General features: G+C 52.5%; 1 protein-coding gene across 1 annotated transcript in view; it reads right to left on the bottom strand.

Annotated features, from left to right (window-relative positions):
• Nucleotides 1-17,016, bottom strand: part of RBFOX3 (RNA binding fox-1 homolog 3) — a gene marked incomplete in the record, with an annotated part of 435,130 nt that overhangs the window by 135,175 nt on the left and 282,939 nt on the right.

Raw genomic sequence — 17,016 nt, forward strand, 5'->3', positions numbered from 1 at the left:
GAAACCACAACTCAGGCTCTTGCCCACATATTCCCATTCCCTCTGCCTTCTGATCCGCCCTGGTGCTTCCCCACGTGGTCTACATGGCATGCCTCCTGTGTTTCTAGGGGACTATGAGTATAAAACTGTCTCCTCGCATGACAGTCACTTTTGCTTCTTTGTGCCCCCTATCTCACCTGATTCAAGCAAATCTTGGGTCCTCTTAGCACCTGCCAGCCTCAGGTTGTAAAGGGTGATGCCGAAGTACTCCTCTGAGGGCGAGGGAAGACTCAGTGCTTGGTGCAGCTTAGAGGCTGCCAGCTCGGCTTGATTGTTGCTGCCAGAACTGCCTCAAAAGGACTATCACTGCTCAGCAATTACCTTTTGGGCTTAACACATCTTTGCTAGTTTTACCAATTTCAGTCTTCTATTGGAATCGGCCTCAGAAGTAAAAAGTGAACCTGAACTTCTATCAGACCCATGTCCTGGCGAGCATCTGCCTACAACTGACCTTCATTGACAAGCAGCTAATTTGCAGATTGTGCCTGTATAGACAGTTGGGTCTATTTAGTAATAGATAGACTCTGTCTTGGGGCTTCCCTGGTGGCTCAGTGGTAAAGAATCTGTCTGACAAACAGGAGATGTGGGTTTGATCCCTGTGTCAGAAAGATCCCCTGGAGAAGGAAATGCAGACCACTCCAGTATTCTTGCCTGGAAAATCCCACGGACAGAGGAGCCTGGTGGGCTACAGTCCATGGGGTTGCAAAAGAGTCAGACACAACTTAGTGACTTCACAAGAGGCAGCAGCCTCTGTCTTCTGCCACACTGAAAACCTTTCCTGAGATGGACGGAGAACACGGTCATTTGTGAGTGCATTCATGTGCACATTTCTAAGGCCCTGAGGCTATTGGTCAAGACTTTAAGTAGTAATAACAAAAATGACTTTCATTGTAGGAGGAGGCCCTTATGAGGACTGTTCAACTAGCAGATCTTGAGATGCGGTGGACAAGTCATCACGGGAAGTCAGTGGTTGTTCAGTGCTGAATGTATGTTTGCTTCCATGGATATGCGTGTTGGGGGAGGCTCACAAACCCTGCCTTGCTTGGAGGACATCTGGTTTGTAGAAACAAGGGAGTAGAGTTGGCTTTCTGGGTATTTCAGCTGGTAAAGAATCCACCTGCAATGCAGGAGACCTCGGTTTGATTCCTGGGTCGGGAAGATCCCTTAGAGAAGGATTAGGCTACCCACTCCAATATTCTTGGGCTTCCCTGGTGGCTCAGATGGTAAAGAATCTGCCTGCAATGCAGGAGACCTGGGTTCGATCCCTGGGTTGGGAAGATCCCCTGGAGGAAGGCATGGCAACCCACTCCAGTATACTTGCGTGGAGAATCCCTATGGACAGAGGAACCTGGTGGGCTACAGTTCATGGGGTCGCAGAGTTGGACATGACTGAAGTGACATACACACAGGAAGGGTTCCCCACAAGGCTTCTTGGACAGACACCCCTCTCCAGGGCTCTCCCTGCTCCCTGACTGCCCACTCAGCCTCCTAAGTGGCTCTCCAGGCTTCCCTCCCATTTGCACCCCTCTTCCCAGTGACACATGCCTGGACCTTCTTCTCTGTGCCCTGGCTCCATCCCCCATCTGTCTTGCAAGAACTTCTACTTCCAGATGTCCAGTCCAGCATCCCCTGGTCCCTTCCAGATATCACAGCCTGGTTACCTATGCTAGGAGACAAACAAACTAAAGATACAAGACCAAGAAAGTCCCCTTCCCCCACACCTCCTGGTTCAGCCAATGATGCTGATCCAGCGCCCCAGTCTCAGAACTTCTGGGCATCCTCACTTGTGCCCTCCCTCATCCTCCCCAAACTGTGCTCCTGGCTTCTATCTGTTCTCCCTCCTCAGCACCTTTGTACCTGTTTGTTCCTCACCACCTGGCAAAGGGCCCCTTCTCTCCCCAGAACTCTCTGCAGCCTCTGAACTTGCTCCAGGCCTGGAGCCCCTCCAGGAGTCTGGCCCCAAAGTGTGGCCAGATGGGTCTGCTTCACTGCAAACCTGACCCTGTCACATACCTGACAGCAGCCTGCAGGCTTGCGGAAGGTTCAGACCTCTTCACCTGGGGCCCGAGGCTGCTGACACCTGGTGCCAACCCACCTTTTCACCCCTGCCTCCCCCATGGCTCCCCATCACATATCTATCTCAGGTCAAGAGGAGAGTCCTCCAGGTCCATGATATGCTTGCCCGTGCCTGCAAAGACCTGTTCCTTTTCCTGCAGCCATAAACTCTTCCTCAACTGAATTATCACATGGTCTCTGTTAGCCTTGTCTTTCTTGATCTCTCAGCAAAATGGCAGCCTGTTGAGCAGACCCTCAGGCCTCCTGTGCTGGCCCCACATGCTCCTGGTCCTCCTCTTGTGACTCCAGCCTTCCTTCTCCATCCCTCTTGCAGCTCCAGCCTCTTCTAGTGGGTGCCCCAGGGCTCAATCCGCCCCCTTTCTCTTCTTACCCTTTACCTTTTCCCTGAGCTTCTCCATCACCACTCTGACTGCAGTCACCACCTGCATCCCAGGGATGCTGGACTTGGCACCTGCAGCTGAAGTCCCTGAGGGTCAGGCCAACTCAACCAGCCTCTTCTCTCCTCCAACCCAACATGCTCAAGGCTCCTGGTCCTATCTCAGCAGATCCATTTCAGTAAATGGAACCATCACCCAGCCAAGTGAGCAGGTCACCTGGGGACCACCCTGGCCTTCCCTGTTTCACATCATGTCCATCATTGATTCTGCCAGTTTGGCTTCCAGAATGCCTCTGGCATCATCTACTTCTGTCTATCTCTATATAACATGTTGCTTATCTGGCTCCTAAACTATCACTTCTTAGCAGTGGCCACAGGACTGGGAAAGGTCAGTTTTCATTCCAATCCCAAAGAAAGGCAATGCCAAAGAATGTCCAAACTACTGCACAATTGCACTCATCTCACATGCTAGTAAAGTAATGCTCAAAATTCTCCAAGCCAGGCTTCAACAGTACGTGAACCGTGAACTTCCAGATGTTCAAGCTGGATTTGGAAAAGACAGAGGAACCAGAGATCAAATTGCCAACATCTGTTGGATCATAGAAAAAGCAAGAGAATTCCAGAAGAACATCTACTTCTGCTTCATTGACTATGCTAAAGCCTTTGACTTTGTGGATCACAACAAGCTGTGGAAAATTTTTAAAGAGGTGGGAAAACCAGACCACCTGACCTGCCTTCTGAGAAATCTGTGTGCAGGTCAAGAAGTAACCGTTAAAACCAGACATGGAACAACGGACTGGTTCCAAATTGGTGAAGGAGTACATCAGGCTGTATGTTGTCACCTTGCTTATTTAACTTGTATGCAGAGCACATCAAGTGAAATACTGGGCTGGATGAAGGACAAGCTAGAATAAAGATTGCTAGGAGAAATATCAATAACCTCAGATAAGCAGATGACACCACCCTTATGGCAGAAAGTGAAGAGGAACTAAAGAGCCTCTTGATGAAAGTGAAAGAGAAGAGTGAAAAAAACTGGCTTAAAACTCAACATTCAAAAAATGAAGATCATGGCATCCAGTCCCATCACTTCATGGCAAATAGATTGGTTAACAATGGAAAGAGTGACAGATTTTATTTTCTTGGGCTCCAAAATCACTGCAGATGGTGACTGCAGCCATGAAATTAAAAGACGTTTGCTCCTTGGAAGAAAAGCTATGACCAGCATAGACAGCATATTAAAAAGCAGAGACATTACTTTACTGACAAATGTCCATAAAGTCAGTTCAGTTCAATTCAGTTGCTCAGTCGTGTCCAACTCTTTGAGACCCCATGAACCGCAGCACGCCAGGCCTCCCTGTCCATCACCAACTCCTGGAGTTTACCCAAACTCATGTCCATTGAGTCGGTGATGCCATCAAACCATCTCATCCTCTGTTGCCCCCTTCTCCTCCTGCCTTCAATCTTTCCCAACATCAGGGTCTTTTCAAATGAGTCAGCTCTTTGCATCCAGTAGCCAAAATACTGAAGTTTCAGCTTCAACATCAGTCCTTCCAATGAACACCCAGGACTGATTTCCTTTAGGATTGACTGGTTGGATCTCCTTGCAGTCCAAGGGACTCTCAAGAGTCTTCTCCAACATTACAGTTCAAAAGCATCAATTCTTCTGCACTCAGCTTTCTTTATAGTCCAACTCTCACATCCATACATGACTACTGGAAAAACCATAGGCTTGACTAGACGGACATTTGTTGACAAAGTAATGTCTCTGCTTTTTAATATGCTGTCTAGGTTGGTCATAACTTTCCTTCCAAGGAGTAAGCATCTTTTAATTTCATGGCTGCAATTAAGTCAAAGCTATGGTTTTTCCAGAAGTCATGTATGGATGTGAGAGTTGGACTATAAAGAAAGCTGAAAGCCGAAGAATTGATGCTTTTTAACTGTGGTGTTGGAGAAGACTCTTTGAGAGTCCCTTGGACAGCGAGGAGATCAAACCAGTCGATCCTAAAGGAAATTAGTCCTGAATGTTCATTGGAAGGATTGATGCTGAAGCTGAAGCTCCAATACTTTGGCCACCTGATGTGAAGAACTGACTCATTGGAAAAAGACCCTGATGCTGGGAAAGATTGAAGGCAAGAGGAGAAGGGGGCGACAGAGGATGAGATGGTTGGATGGCATCACCGACTCAATGGACATGAGTTTGAGCAAATTCTGGGAGATGGTGAAGGACAGGAAAAGCTGGTGTGCTGCAGTCCACGGGGTTGCAAAGGGTCAGACACAACTGAGTGACTGAACTGAACTGAAACCATCACTTCTTACGTGAACCAGCCCCCAAACGGTTTCCTGAATTCACTCCAGCTCCCACTCAGCAGCCAGGGTGACACTCTCATGATGGAAATCTGGACATGCCCCCTCTCTCCTATTAACACACGTGCGCTGCTCCTCAGAGCAGCTCCCCTGGCATGCACCGTCTCCTCCTGCAGCAGCACCCAGCATTTCCCAGAGAGGGGTTAGAGCCAGGCAGAGCCAACTTGCTGCTTCCTTGAGAACGCCACCCCCACCCCAGACAAAGCCAAGGGGGGGACGCGGATTAATTTAACTTTTAATTACATCCACTTAACAAGATTATCCAGCAGAGGTTAAAAAAATCTGCCTCCCAGATGAAAAAAAGCCCTCTCTTTATCTATTTATATCCACTATATACATAAGCAGAAACGAATATTTCTTTATGGACCATTAAAGATTTAATGTTTAATTTATAGCCACTTTCTCTGGCGGGGTGTCCAGGCACAATGTCAACATTTTTAATTAAATGAAAAAAAAATTTTTTTATCATAAAGATATATATATATATATATATATATATATATATATATGTATATATATATATTTTAAAGCCACATTTGTACCAGTTAGCAACAGACCCGATTTGCTGCTCTGGGAGGTGTCGTTGGTGGGAGAGAGTACTGGGAAATGGGGAGACGTCTCTGGAGTTTCAGATCACAGGCCGGGTGGTTTGTGCCCCTCTGGGGATGGAGGGGAGGTGGGGGCAGCCCCTGCCGTAAAAGCCCAGCTATGTGGCTGAGCATGGGAGGCTCTGGATTGTTTGTTGAGTACCCACTGTGTGCCAGGCACTCTCCTCGGTGACTGACACACTCACACAACCTCAGTTCTCCCAACTATGGTCCAGGAGGCAGGGGCAGGGTGGGGGCCATTGATCACCATCAGTGAAGCTCAGTGAAGCAGAGCAACCTGCCCGAGGTCACACAGCGGAAGTAAATGGATGAGGAGCCACGTGTGGATCCAGATCAGAGCCCCCAGCCCAAGGTCTTTCCTTTTTTCACATAGCCTACTGAGAATGAACTCAGGAAGGAGACTTCTGACCACCGTGTGTCAGACTTCTTCTGAGTCATCAGAAGTGACCAGTCACCTGGGCATAAGCAAGGAGCTATGCCAGGGGGACTCGGTCACAGATGGGTTCCTAACACCCGGGTTCAGTGGGCTCCCAGCAATCATTCATGGAGTTTTAAAGTTCATAAGAGTGAGGGCGGCTTTCTAGGAGGGGCTCAGGGGTCCTGGCATCAGGGAGCAGGGACCCTGAGGTCTGCAGAAGGCCAGCTGCTGTCTAGCTCTGATCCCTCCTCTTCACCACCCTGCCCCTTGGTGGCAGCAGGTAAGGAGAGTCACTTGCTCTGAGGGTCCCCTGCTGTAGCCTAACCCTAGCCCTTCCCTCAATCTGGAACACATGGCTTTAGGGTGCAGCTCACAGCCGCCTGGCTGGACTCATGCATGCTGACCTTGGGTGTAGATCGAGGGAAGGACAACTAATTGTCCAGCCCATCCCTGGCCCCATCTGAGGGTCCTGGGGGTGGAGACGGAAGCTGGCCCCTGAAACAAATTGATCGTGTCCAGGGCGAGCTCTCAGGGCACTGCCCTCCTGTCCTGAGAGGACTCACAGCTGACCAGGGGCCACTGGTCTGCTGCCACCAGGGGTCACTCCTGAGTCTTTTCAGCAATTCCTGAACTTAGGCCCTCTCTGTGCAGCATCAGGCCAGGCCACGGGCAGCGATGGACCATTCACAGCTGTGTCTCTGTGAAACTGGCTCTCCTGTGTGGTTTCTGCATACTGACAAGGCCACTGCCTGGCTGGTGGGATGAATGGATAGCCTGACTGTGCAGGCAATGGCCACTCGGGGTCTCGCCACAGGCCTGACGCTCTGGGGAAATCGTTGGGCTTACAGGCCAATGCAGTAGATGAAGTAACACCTGCCCGGGGCCCTACCTTACTTTGTTCCAGCTCCAGGGAGGGTCTGGACAAGACCTGTGCACCCAGAGACTCCACCCTGGGCAGGGATGGTCGACCATGCAGGAGGGCAGGCAGCCTGTTCTGGGGGCCCAGACTGGACTTTGCTGACTTCCCTGCCCCCAGGCTGCCTGATCCTTCCCTTCTTAGCTGACCCCTCTGAAGCTGGACCTCTTGCCAGGTCTATCCTGTAGGTCCTTCTCTGGCCCACACCTTTCCCAGCCTGGTCATCCTGTTTCCAGGACAGGAAACAGTCAGATGGCTATGTGATCATGCGTGTGTGTGTAGGTTGTGTGTTGGGAGTGGGTGTAAGGGGAGCACAGAGTAGTCAGGGAGAGGGCACTGGGGGTGACGGTGAGGCCCCGCCCAGCCGGGGTCAGAGGACACCAATGACACCATGAGGGACGCTCGGACATTCCATTTATCCTGCCACAGCTGTTCAGAGAAGTAACGTCTCAGGGGCACAGCCCAGACTCCCCCGTTTTTCACTCCAGAGCACCGTCCCTGCCAGCTGTACTCAGGGGCAAGGCCATGTTAATTTGAACCAAGAGTGGAAATTAGAAGCAGCCAGAAGCCGGCGGCCTTTAATGGGGTGCTACATCTTCCCCTGCTGCTGGCACCTCCAGGGGCAGACTCGGGGAGACACTGAGTCAGCACCTGGATGGGCAAGGGCTGCCCGAGCTCAGCACCTGGCACTTGGCTTGGCCTCCCGGGCGTGCTTGTTTCCAGCTCCAGAGGCACCACAGCTCGGGACTGGCGTCCCCTCCTCTCTCCTCTCCCTTCTTTCCCAGCCCTGGGGGAGGAAGCCCCTCCTGCAAGTCCCAGTGGCAGTGGCGCTGCTGAGACTGGCACTGAGTGCAAACCAAGCCCACAGCCTTCATCTCCTGCTTCGGGGCAGAGTTCACGCACCCTCTACTCGCTGGAGCCAAGGACAAGCCCAGCTGCCATCCCTGCTGACTCCTTGGGTTCCTCCTGCCTGGGGCGGGGAGGGCCTGGTCCTCTCATCCAACAAACTCTGAGTCACAGTCCTCTAAGAATTGGAGAGCTACCTTCCAAAGCCACAAACTTCCACGGTCCAGAGGAAACGGGCTTGCTGATGGGCCGGCCACGGTGGTCCATCTTCCGTGCCGCCCCCAGCCCTCCGGGGTGCCCCCCACCCCGGCCTCCACCTCCATTAGCTGTTGAGGTCAGACACTTATTAGCTCTGTTCTTTCCTGCAGGGAGGCAGGCTCGTGCGCTCGTCTCTGGAGCTTCTATTCCCATAAACCGACCCTCCATTTCTCATGTGGATCCACTTTAATTACGAAGCTAAATAACGAGAAGAAAATATTAAAATTAAAAAAAAAATCTCTACGCAAAGCAAGTTTGCTTGTGCTGGCCACTGGCTCCCAGAGCCAAGGCACAGAGCGAGGATGGCACCACGCCACGCACTAAAAGCATGAGTGTCACTAAATCAATAATTCATTTACTTTAATGAGATAAGTACTTTGAAAACTAATTGCAAACCTGCTCCATTTACTCCGACCTGTTACAGCCCTTAATGTAAATCGCAGAACCATTGCTGTGGGAAGGAGAGAGTCTCTAGGTGGAAGACACTGTGTCATCTTCCTCCCTTTTCTCTAAGAAAGAGAAAGAAGTTCTCGATGGGGGTGGGAGAAAGTGGGGACCCGATGAACTCCATCCCAACACCCACCCAGCAGTGGCCCAGTGCCCCTTTCCGCTGCCAGAGGGGAAGTCACCAGGGAAAGTGAGCGGATGCAGAAACATGTGCTGATACGAAGTGACTGTCCTAAGTCCTCCAGATCTTGGAAAGTCGAAGCATGAGCCCTTAACCTCCTTCCCCTCAAACCCCGAGCCCCAGGTGGAATGCATGGCCTCAGAGAAACCTGTGCAAGGCTGAGCATCCTTAGGCGAGTATGGCCAGCTCATGTTTGGTAAGTGAAATCCCGAGGGTCCAGAGTGTTCCGGCAGCACACAAGCTGGGGACCAGAAAGGCGGTCTGACTAGCAGGCACTGGCGAGTCAGCTAGCACAGCCTGTGCAGAGATGCACGCAGCATTAGCAGAACGCTGAGGTTTATCGTCTACCGGGGCTGGCAGAAGAGCCACAGGACCCATGGGGCTGGGAAAAGATACCCAAGTTCTCCTTGCTGTCCTTTGCTGTTTGTCTTCGGGCAAAGAAGAGCAATAATGGTACATTTTTCCCAGATTTTTATGTTAGGGGAGTCCCAAATCCTTCTCTTGCTTTCTGTTTTCTGGCCTTACTGGAAATCGATTCTAATTCCTCAACATAAATCCAAGGGTACTTCTTGACATTTTTAGGAAGAACCCACATAGTTTAGAGACTTTGTCTCTAAAATGTCTTGGAGAATACAGAAGCACCTATGCTTGCTTTGTGGTGAGATGCTGGTCTGGTTGAGCTCTAGAGCTTACCTGGTGCAGGGAGCTCTGTGCCTACCGGCCAAGCTGAAGCACTGGAGAGTGGCCTGCAATGACACCCCCAAGCTTGAGGAGGAGGAGCCTGGAACTGCGCCCCTGAAACTCACAGCCCACTCACGCCTCCTGTACTGGGGCAAGAGCAGAGGATAGAATCTCCCTCATTCGAAAGCGCCGGGTGTGTAGCTTACCCATCACTGTCAGGATTACTGCAGGTACGATTTTGCCAAGAATGTGCTAGATCAGCCCTGGCTCACTGGGCGTCCCTGGAAATGGAGGATAATTTCCCCAAGCTGAAATGGAGCCAGGGGCACAAATGGTATTCTGGGGCAGATCCTGGCCAATTAAAAGGAGCAATGGGTTCTGGGGGCTGAGGGGAACAGCGGGAATTGGATTCTTCTCAGTTGTGCCAAAGCAGAAGAGGGGCAGGCCTTTGGAGAGGGGGTGCATCACCCCAGAGTATGGGAAAGGACCCTGGGGCATCTCAGCGGAGGCTCGCCTCCACAGAATCCCACCTGCTCACCCTCCTGCTCTGTCGGTTGCAGAGAAGGGGCTGGTGCCCAAGACATCTTGAATGTGACCAGCTGCCACAACCTCAGCCTGTGGAGGGGAGGAGAGAGCCGCTGCTCCAAGTTATGTTCAGAGACCTCATCCCAGAAAGTGTTTCCTCAAAGACCCTCTGTGTCCTCCAACCTGAGCAAAGACTGCTCTTCCTAGGTGGTGGCCGCTGGTTTTGCGATTCTACCTCGAAAGTCATTGCTCGAAACCAGAAATGTCAAAATTCTCTTTCTATTTTAAATGTTGCACATCGGGCTGAACTGTGTGTAGGAGTGGAAAGAGTAGAGTGTTTGCCGAGTGCTGTTTCTCTATAGTCACACCTTCCTCCACCCCGAAGCACTGAGCGAAGCCCAGAGTGAGCTGTGACACCCCCTGACTTCTGTGGACGCCACCCCAGAGGCTGCACCCTCCCCGGGGTGAGCGGGGGGTGAGGGAGGGGGTGGGCCCAGCACTAACTCCAGGTGGAGTCGGCCTGGCAGGACCTGCGATCCACATGGTGAGATGTCCTGGGTGCCCAGCCCCTCTGGGTCAAGTGCAGCTGCCCACAACATGAGGCTAATGAGAAAGGTCATGGGGTAGGGCACAGAGAGGGGTCATCACCTAGAAAGAGCCTCTTCTATTTTTCCCTTCCATGCTGCAAATCAGTCTCATTTGGGAGGCACCGCGCGACATGGTGGGAAGGGCAGGGGCTGGGCCTTTGGGGGGCTGAGGAGGGACTGCTTTGCAACATGGAAGGGAGGGGTGCGCGGCTGACACAGGAAGAGTGGCAGCGGGCAGAGAAGGGGCACGGTAGCAGCAGACATGCTTCCTTTTGCTGAACCTGCAATCCTGCACGCCCCTCGGAGGTGAACGATCCCGTGCCTGGACCATCTGCGTACACCGGCAACAGGACGTTGCCATGTAACCCAGTCCAGACGGCTTCACACATGTCAATCCGGGCCCTCAGGGGCGCTTCTCACAGCCTGCCAGCCTTCACTGCAGCTGCCGCCGCCCCAAGCTGGGGCTGAGGGTCAACGAGGCAGGTGGTCTGAGTGGCCGCAGGCTCTGGGAGGGGAGAGCAGACCTTCCCAGCTAGGCAATGGTGGGGCCAACCCATAGGGGCTTCGGCTAATGGCTGCCACTCCGAGGAGCTCATTAGCGGGAGGAAGGCTGCCAGGTCTATGAGCAGCCCCTGGAGGTGGTGAGGGAGCCAGCAGGATCATCCCAACCTCAGCTCTTCGGCTGTGTCGTGAGTGTCAGAGCCTGGGAGATCTGAGCAAGCAGGTGAGACAGACTCATTGCTCGTCCCATCCTGCCAGGGTTCATCCCCAGCTTCAACCCAGGCCTGATACCAGAGCTGCCCCTTGGTGAGGTCTCTGGATGGAGCTCCAGGACCAGGGGCTGGGACCCAGGTCTCCCCTGCAACATCAGGCTTCCAAGCCCTGAGCAAGTAACACCAGGGCAGATGGCAGTCATGTGGCCTCGGCACCTGGTGCTGCTCTGCCCTGTTCTATCAGTCAGTCCATGAGGAGGTCCCAAAGGCTGGTCTGATCATTGTCCCCATTTTACAGATGAGGAGACTGAGGCCCAGAAATGCTAAATCAACTGTGAGGACAAGGCCAATGAGAGCCTAGAGGGGTGTGCTTCAGCCCCAACTTACCCTGTACCCCAGACGGAACCCCCACGTGAGTTTTCCCTGAGCCAGCTTCTGAGCCTGAGGGGTGTACAATGCCCCCTCCACCGGGAAGGGGAGAAACAGCTAGCCAGGAGGCCAGTCGAGAAGGGAAAACCTGGACTTGAAAGAGAATTTTCAGTCCAGATCAGATGCAAACCAAGCCGCTCCCCAGCTCCATGGCCCTGCCTGCTCTCATTGGCAGACCTCATCCCCCGCTGCTTTCTCTTCAGGCTGCACTGGACTCCTTGCTGGCTGTGGAGCCCTCCAGGCGTGCACTCCACCCCAGGGCCTTTGCCCCGCCCCAACTGTTCCTCCCTCCCCTAGGTCTCAGCTCAAATAAAAGGGTTAATATTATAACCTTCACCTGCCCCCCACCCCGGCCCTATCCCCTCCATGGCACTTGACTCCTGCAGGCTCCCTGCAACTTCCTCGGGAGTGTAATCCCTTGACTGTCCCTCTCCCCCAGCACAGATGTAAGTTCCACAAAAGATTTTTTTCTCTTTTGTCCACTGATACAGACACTGATGTGTCTCTAGAGTCCAGGATAGGACCTGGTTCAGATCCTACACTTCTTAAATATATTAGAGTAAATGAGGAAAGGCGTGAGCACCCACAGATTGGTAAGCACACAATTCCTCCCTCCTTCTCTCGCTTCCTTTTTTCTTTCCTCCAGTTTTCTCTCTCTCTGGCAGAGTCATAAAGAGCAGAGAGCAAGGTGGGAAAGGACCTGGAGGCCAGAAGGTGTAGGTGGAGATGCTCTTGCCAGATTCCACAGAGCCCTCCAGGACCATGTGCACTCGACTTTCCTGGGGTGGGTCTCTAGAAATGGAGATTCGATTCAGCAGGTCTGGGGTCGGGGGTGGGGTGGGGAGAGCTGAGAGCCTCCGTTTCTCACGAGGTCCCAGCTGAAGCAGATGGCCTCAGGTGATGTGGAAGCTGCCAGGGCAGGGACAACAGTCTGAGTCAGAACTCAAGCACCAAGCAGGTGGGGAGCAGAAATGTGTTTCCTTCTGTTCTATGCTGATCCCCACGGTGACCTCAGTGTGAAGCTGGGATCAAGGCCTGCACACCTACAGGCTTCTCCTGCTCATCAAAGACGCCCCCAGAGTGGCCCTCCTCCGCATCAAGGTTTCGGTTGCTGATGGATTCTGCTAAGGGGAGGGAGCAGAACTGGAGGGTGCCTGGGACCAGAGGAACTGCTGGTTTGTTTTTCTGGGAGTGGAGAGGACAGAGGCATGAGAATACCTGCCATGTTTACACAGCACAGCTGGGGACCCCAGGCCATTCACAGCACTCAAAATCTCTGAGTTATTGACACTCCTCTTCTCTGCCTGGCTACATCCTAAACTGAAATAACCACTCTGGAAGGGCTCTCTGTCAGTCACAGCTTTATGTGGAGAAGCCAAGAACCCAAGCCTGGAATCCTGCATGCCCAGACCCCACCCACCGCACCATGTCTCACACCCGAGGTGACCTGGCCCCTCATCTCGAGCCCCTGCAGGGGTGTGCAGGCATTTATACATTGCTCTCTGAATTCCACCCCAGCTGTTCTCCACTGAAGGAAAATCGATGGGAAGAACTCAATTAATAACACAAGGGGCAAATGGATTAGGATCCTAAATTAGGTCAGTGCTACGGCCTGCTCCCAGGGTAGGACCCCCTAATCGTTGTTCCATTCTTGAGAGGTGGACTGCAGGCTGAATGGAACGCTGGAATGGATTCTTCCTGAGCACTGAGGGGCCAGGCCAAGGTTGATACAGTCGAATTGGTCTTTCTCCATTGGATGGAAACCAACCCATGTGCTTTGATCATGAGCGTGGGGGCAGCCCAGACAGGATGCTGTGTCTGTAACCCTAGGCCATGAAGCATCACTGTGGTCACCTTTTCTTCTTTCTGTTTCAGATAACCTAGTGGCTGAAGCTGTGGGAGCATGCCTGCTGAGCTGGTGAGTTCTCCAGGTAAGGCTGGGGCAGGTGAGACGTCAGCCTCCACACCCCGAAATCTTGCTCGTAGCTGTTCTGGCTGGCGGCCGCTTGGCTGAGCGGGCCTTGAGCTCAGGTGGGGTAACACAGGCGGGGCTAACGAGGCATTCCAGAGTCCTGAGGGCTCTTAGAAGCTCAGTTTGATCCCTCCTCTGCTGACCCAGGTGGACACGGGGGCCATCCCCCTGCATGGGCTTCATTCTGCCGTGACCCTGCCTGGCTTTGTAAGCTTTTATGGGTCTGGAAACACTCTGGCTGGAGTGAGAATCACAGCAAAGGTGATTTTTTGTGTGTGATTCCTTTTCCATTCTCCCAGCCCAGTGTTTTGGATGGTGGCCAGCACTTTTAAGGAGCAATCCAAGCAAACATTTGTATTTTATAGCTGCTGCTGCTGCTGCTAAGTCACTTCAGTTGTGTCCGATTCTGTGCGACCCCATAGATGGAAGCCCACCAGGCTCCCCCACCCCCGGGATTCTCCTGGCAAGAACACTGGAGTGGGTTGCCATTTCCTTCTCCAATGCACAAAAGTGAAAAGTGAAAAGGAAGTCGCTCAGTCATGTCCGACTCTTAGCAGCCCCATAGACTGCAGCCTATCAGGTTCCTCCATCCATGGGATTTTCCAGGCAAGAGTACTGGAGTGGGGTGCCATTGCCTTCTGCGGGTATTTTATAGGCACTTTGTAAATTCCATAGCACTTTAAATTTGTTATTTGTTCGGGGCACTGGAAAGGCACACAAACTTGTGCTGACACTGATGCCCGCTTTGCCGGTCAGGCTTTACCTGTGCTGGCGGGGCCCTGGGGCCTGGAGATGCCCACACTGCTCTGCGGCAGCCCCGTGAGGAGCCGCGAGAGGATGAGGAGGCAGAAGGCTGCCCTAACGCTTCCTGAGCCACCGCTTCCTTCTTTCTAGGCTGCCTGGTGAGATTCAGCTGGAAGCAGACCAAAGGAGTCAAAGCTGCTGCGGTCCTTGCCTGGAACCAAAGGTTCATGAGGTCTAGGACATTGCCAGCAGTTGTCCAAATCTCCAAGGCTCAGAACAGTGCCTGGCACACAGTGGAACCTAGTAGGTATTTGTTGGTTGACTGCAGGCACACACACCATAGAGTGAATTGTGCCCTTGTATTGTGCTAAGTCAGTCACTAAGTCATGTCCGACTCTATGTGACCCCATGGACTGCACACACCAGCCTTCCCTGTCCTTCACCGTCTCCCAGAATTTGCTCAAATTCATATCCATTGAGTCAGTGATGCCATCCAACCATCTCATCCTCTGTCGTCCCCTTCTCCTCCTGCCCTCAATCTTTCCCAGCATCAGGGTCTTTCCCAGTGAGTCAGCTCATCGCATCAGATGGCCAAAGTATTGGAGTTTCAGCTTCAGCATCAGTCCTTCTAATGAATATTCAATGTTGATTTCCTTTAGGGTTGACTGGTTAGATCTCCTTGCAGTCCAGGGGATTCTCAAGAGTCTTCTCCAGCACCACAGTTCGAAAAGAATCAATTCTTCAGCACTCAGCCTTCTTTATGGTCCAACTCTCACATCCATACATGACTACTGGAAAAGCCATAGCTTCTACTATATGGACCTTTGTGCCCCTGTATCTCCCAGTTCTAATCCCAGAACCTATGAATGTGGTCTGACTCAAGAAAGAGTCTCTGCAGATGTGGTTGAGTTAAGGATCTGGAGCTGAGCTCATCCAGGGTTTCGGGTGTCAACCTAAATCCAATGACATGTGTCTTCACAAGAGAAGGGATGGAGATCTGGACACAGACACACAGGGGACAAGGCCATGTGAAGATGAAGGCAGAGACTGGGGTGACGTGTCTACAAGCCTGAAAGCTCCTGGGACTGGAAGAGGCAAGGAAAGTCCCCTGCTAGAGTCTCTGTAGGAAGCACAGCCCTGCCGACACGTTGACTTCAGAGTTCTGGGCCCCAGAACTGTGAGAGATGATGTTTCTCTTGTGCATAGCCACCCAGTTTGTGGAAATCTGTTACAGCAGCCCCGAGAAACTTGGGCCCATGCTCTGGCCTGGAGCTTAGTCCTGGCAAAGTCACCTCCTCCATGCACCTGTAACACATACCACATCCCCCAGCTCCCCACTCCCACTTCTTTCTGTCTTACTGCCTGCTGCTGGAGGGGGCATGCTCAGAGGATGGGCAGGGGACCTCTACCTCCCTTCTTTATTCCTGGCAGCCAGCCCCTCTGGAGGAAGCTGCCTGCTCAGGAGGAGGTAGGGGATTGTCACCTCTGCCTCAATCCAGAAGGTAGATTTGTGGCCGTAAATAAAAACAGCTCTGAACCAGTCCAGAAAGCGGCTAGGCAGCATCCTCCCAGGGTGGACTCTCCACAGGCCCTTCTCTGCAGGCCCCACATCCAGCGCTGGGCAATGTGGGGGTGGCAGTGGGGAGGTGTGATCCTTGACCCACACATCAAAGGCCCCAAAGTAGAAAGCCTAGATCTCCGACAAACAAAACTCCTCTTGCTGTCCTTCGCCTGTAGGAATGCTTTCGGCGAAACTCGTGACTTCTTAAGCTCCTATTACATTTTAAAATTTAAGGCCGGTTTCCTCCCCAAAGCCAGCCCTGGGGGGGTCCACAATTATGAACTGTCTTCAGGCAGTTCTGGGGAGCAGCTGGCCCTGGAACTCAGAACCTCTCATTTAACGAGGGTTTAACCTGCAGTGAGACGCTGTCCTTGCTCCCTGGTTCCTCGTCCCTAATCATTTCTCAGGAAGGACTCATCAAAAGCATTTTGAAACTCAGGTAAATTATGTCCACTGGGTTGCCAGGATGCCTGCCATTTTATTAACTTTTTAGAGTGCTCTGGTGAGTCCGAGCGCCCGCTTTCCTTGTGGGTGTGTGGAGCCGTTTGACCTCATTACCTCCAGGCACACAGGTCTGTAATTTCCAGGGTCTCCCTGGGTGACGTTAGTGACTTGCCAATTTCCAGAAAGGGCTTAGTTTCCGAATCCCTTTCAAGATCACTGCTATTTTAAACTTTCTAATTCCATTAGGTGAATCCGCTCCAATTTCAGAGGTTTACTGGGCTGGGATTTCGCAGGTAAGCTTATAAACTGCTTCCCTAGAGCCACGGCTGGGAAAGCCTGCCAACCCTGGGCAGGCCACGCACACCCGAGGCTCCAGGTGGCTCTGGAAGGAATCAGAACTGGCTGAGGGTGGGGGCCCCCACATGGCTTGAGTCAGGAAGGCGTGTGGCTCAGCGTCCAGACTGCTTGGGCAGCAGGAATTTAAATTCGTTTGTCATATGAACATGGCACAAATCCGCTGGCACTGCAAACCCTCCCCAGAGTGGAGATTCCAATGGGGCTGCTCCCCTCGTGACTGCCGGGGGGACGCTGTCCGTGAGACCTCTGTTAGATGCCCCTGCCCTCCTGTCTATAGCACCGAGGCTCATTTCAATGGGAAGAGCGCCCTGGACAGAGCAGCTGGCTCTGGGTTGGGACAGAAACAATCCTAAATAAGGTTAATGAACTGTTGTTCCTGCTGTTCCTGCTGTCCCGGCCTCTGTCCCCACCCCCGTCTCCTGAAATTTCTCCTTCTCCCTTCAGATTCCATACCCTGCCTTGTCCAACTTAGAT

The sequence above is a fragment of the Bubalus bubalis genome, chromosome 3 (genome assembly GCF_019923935.1).
Source record: "Bubalus bubalis isolate 160015118507 breed Murrah chromosome 3, NDDB_SH_1, whole genome shotgun sequence".
Taxonomy (NCBI): Eukaryota; Metazoa; Chordata; class Mammalia; order Artiodactyla; family Bovidae; genus Bubalus; species Bubalus bubalis.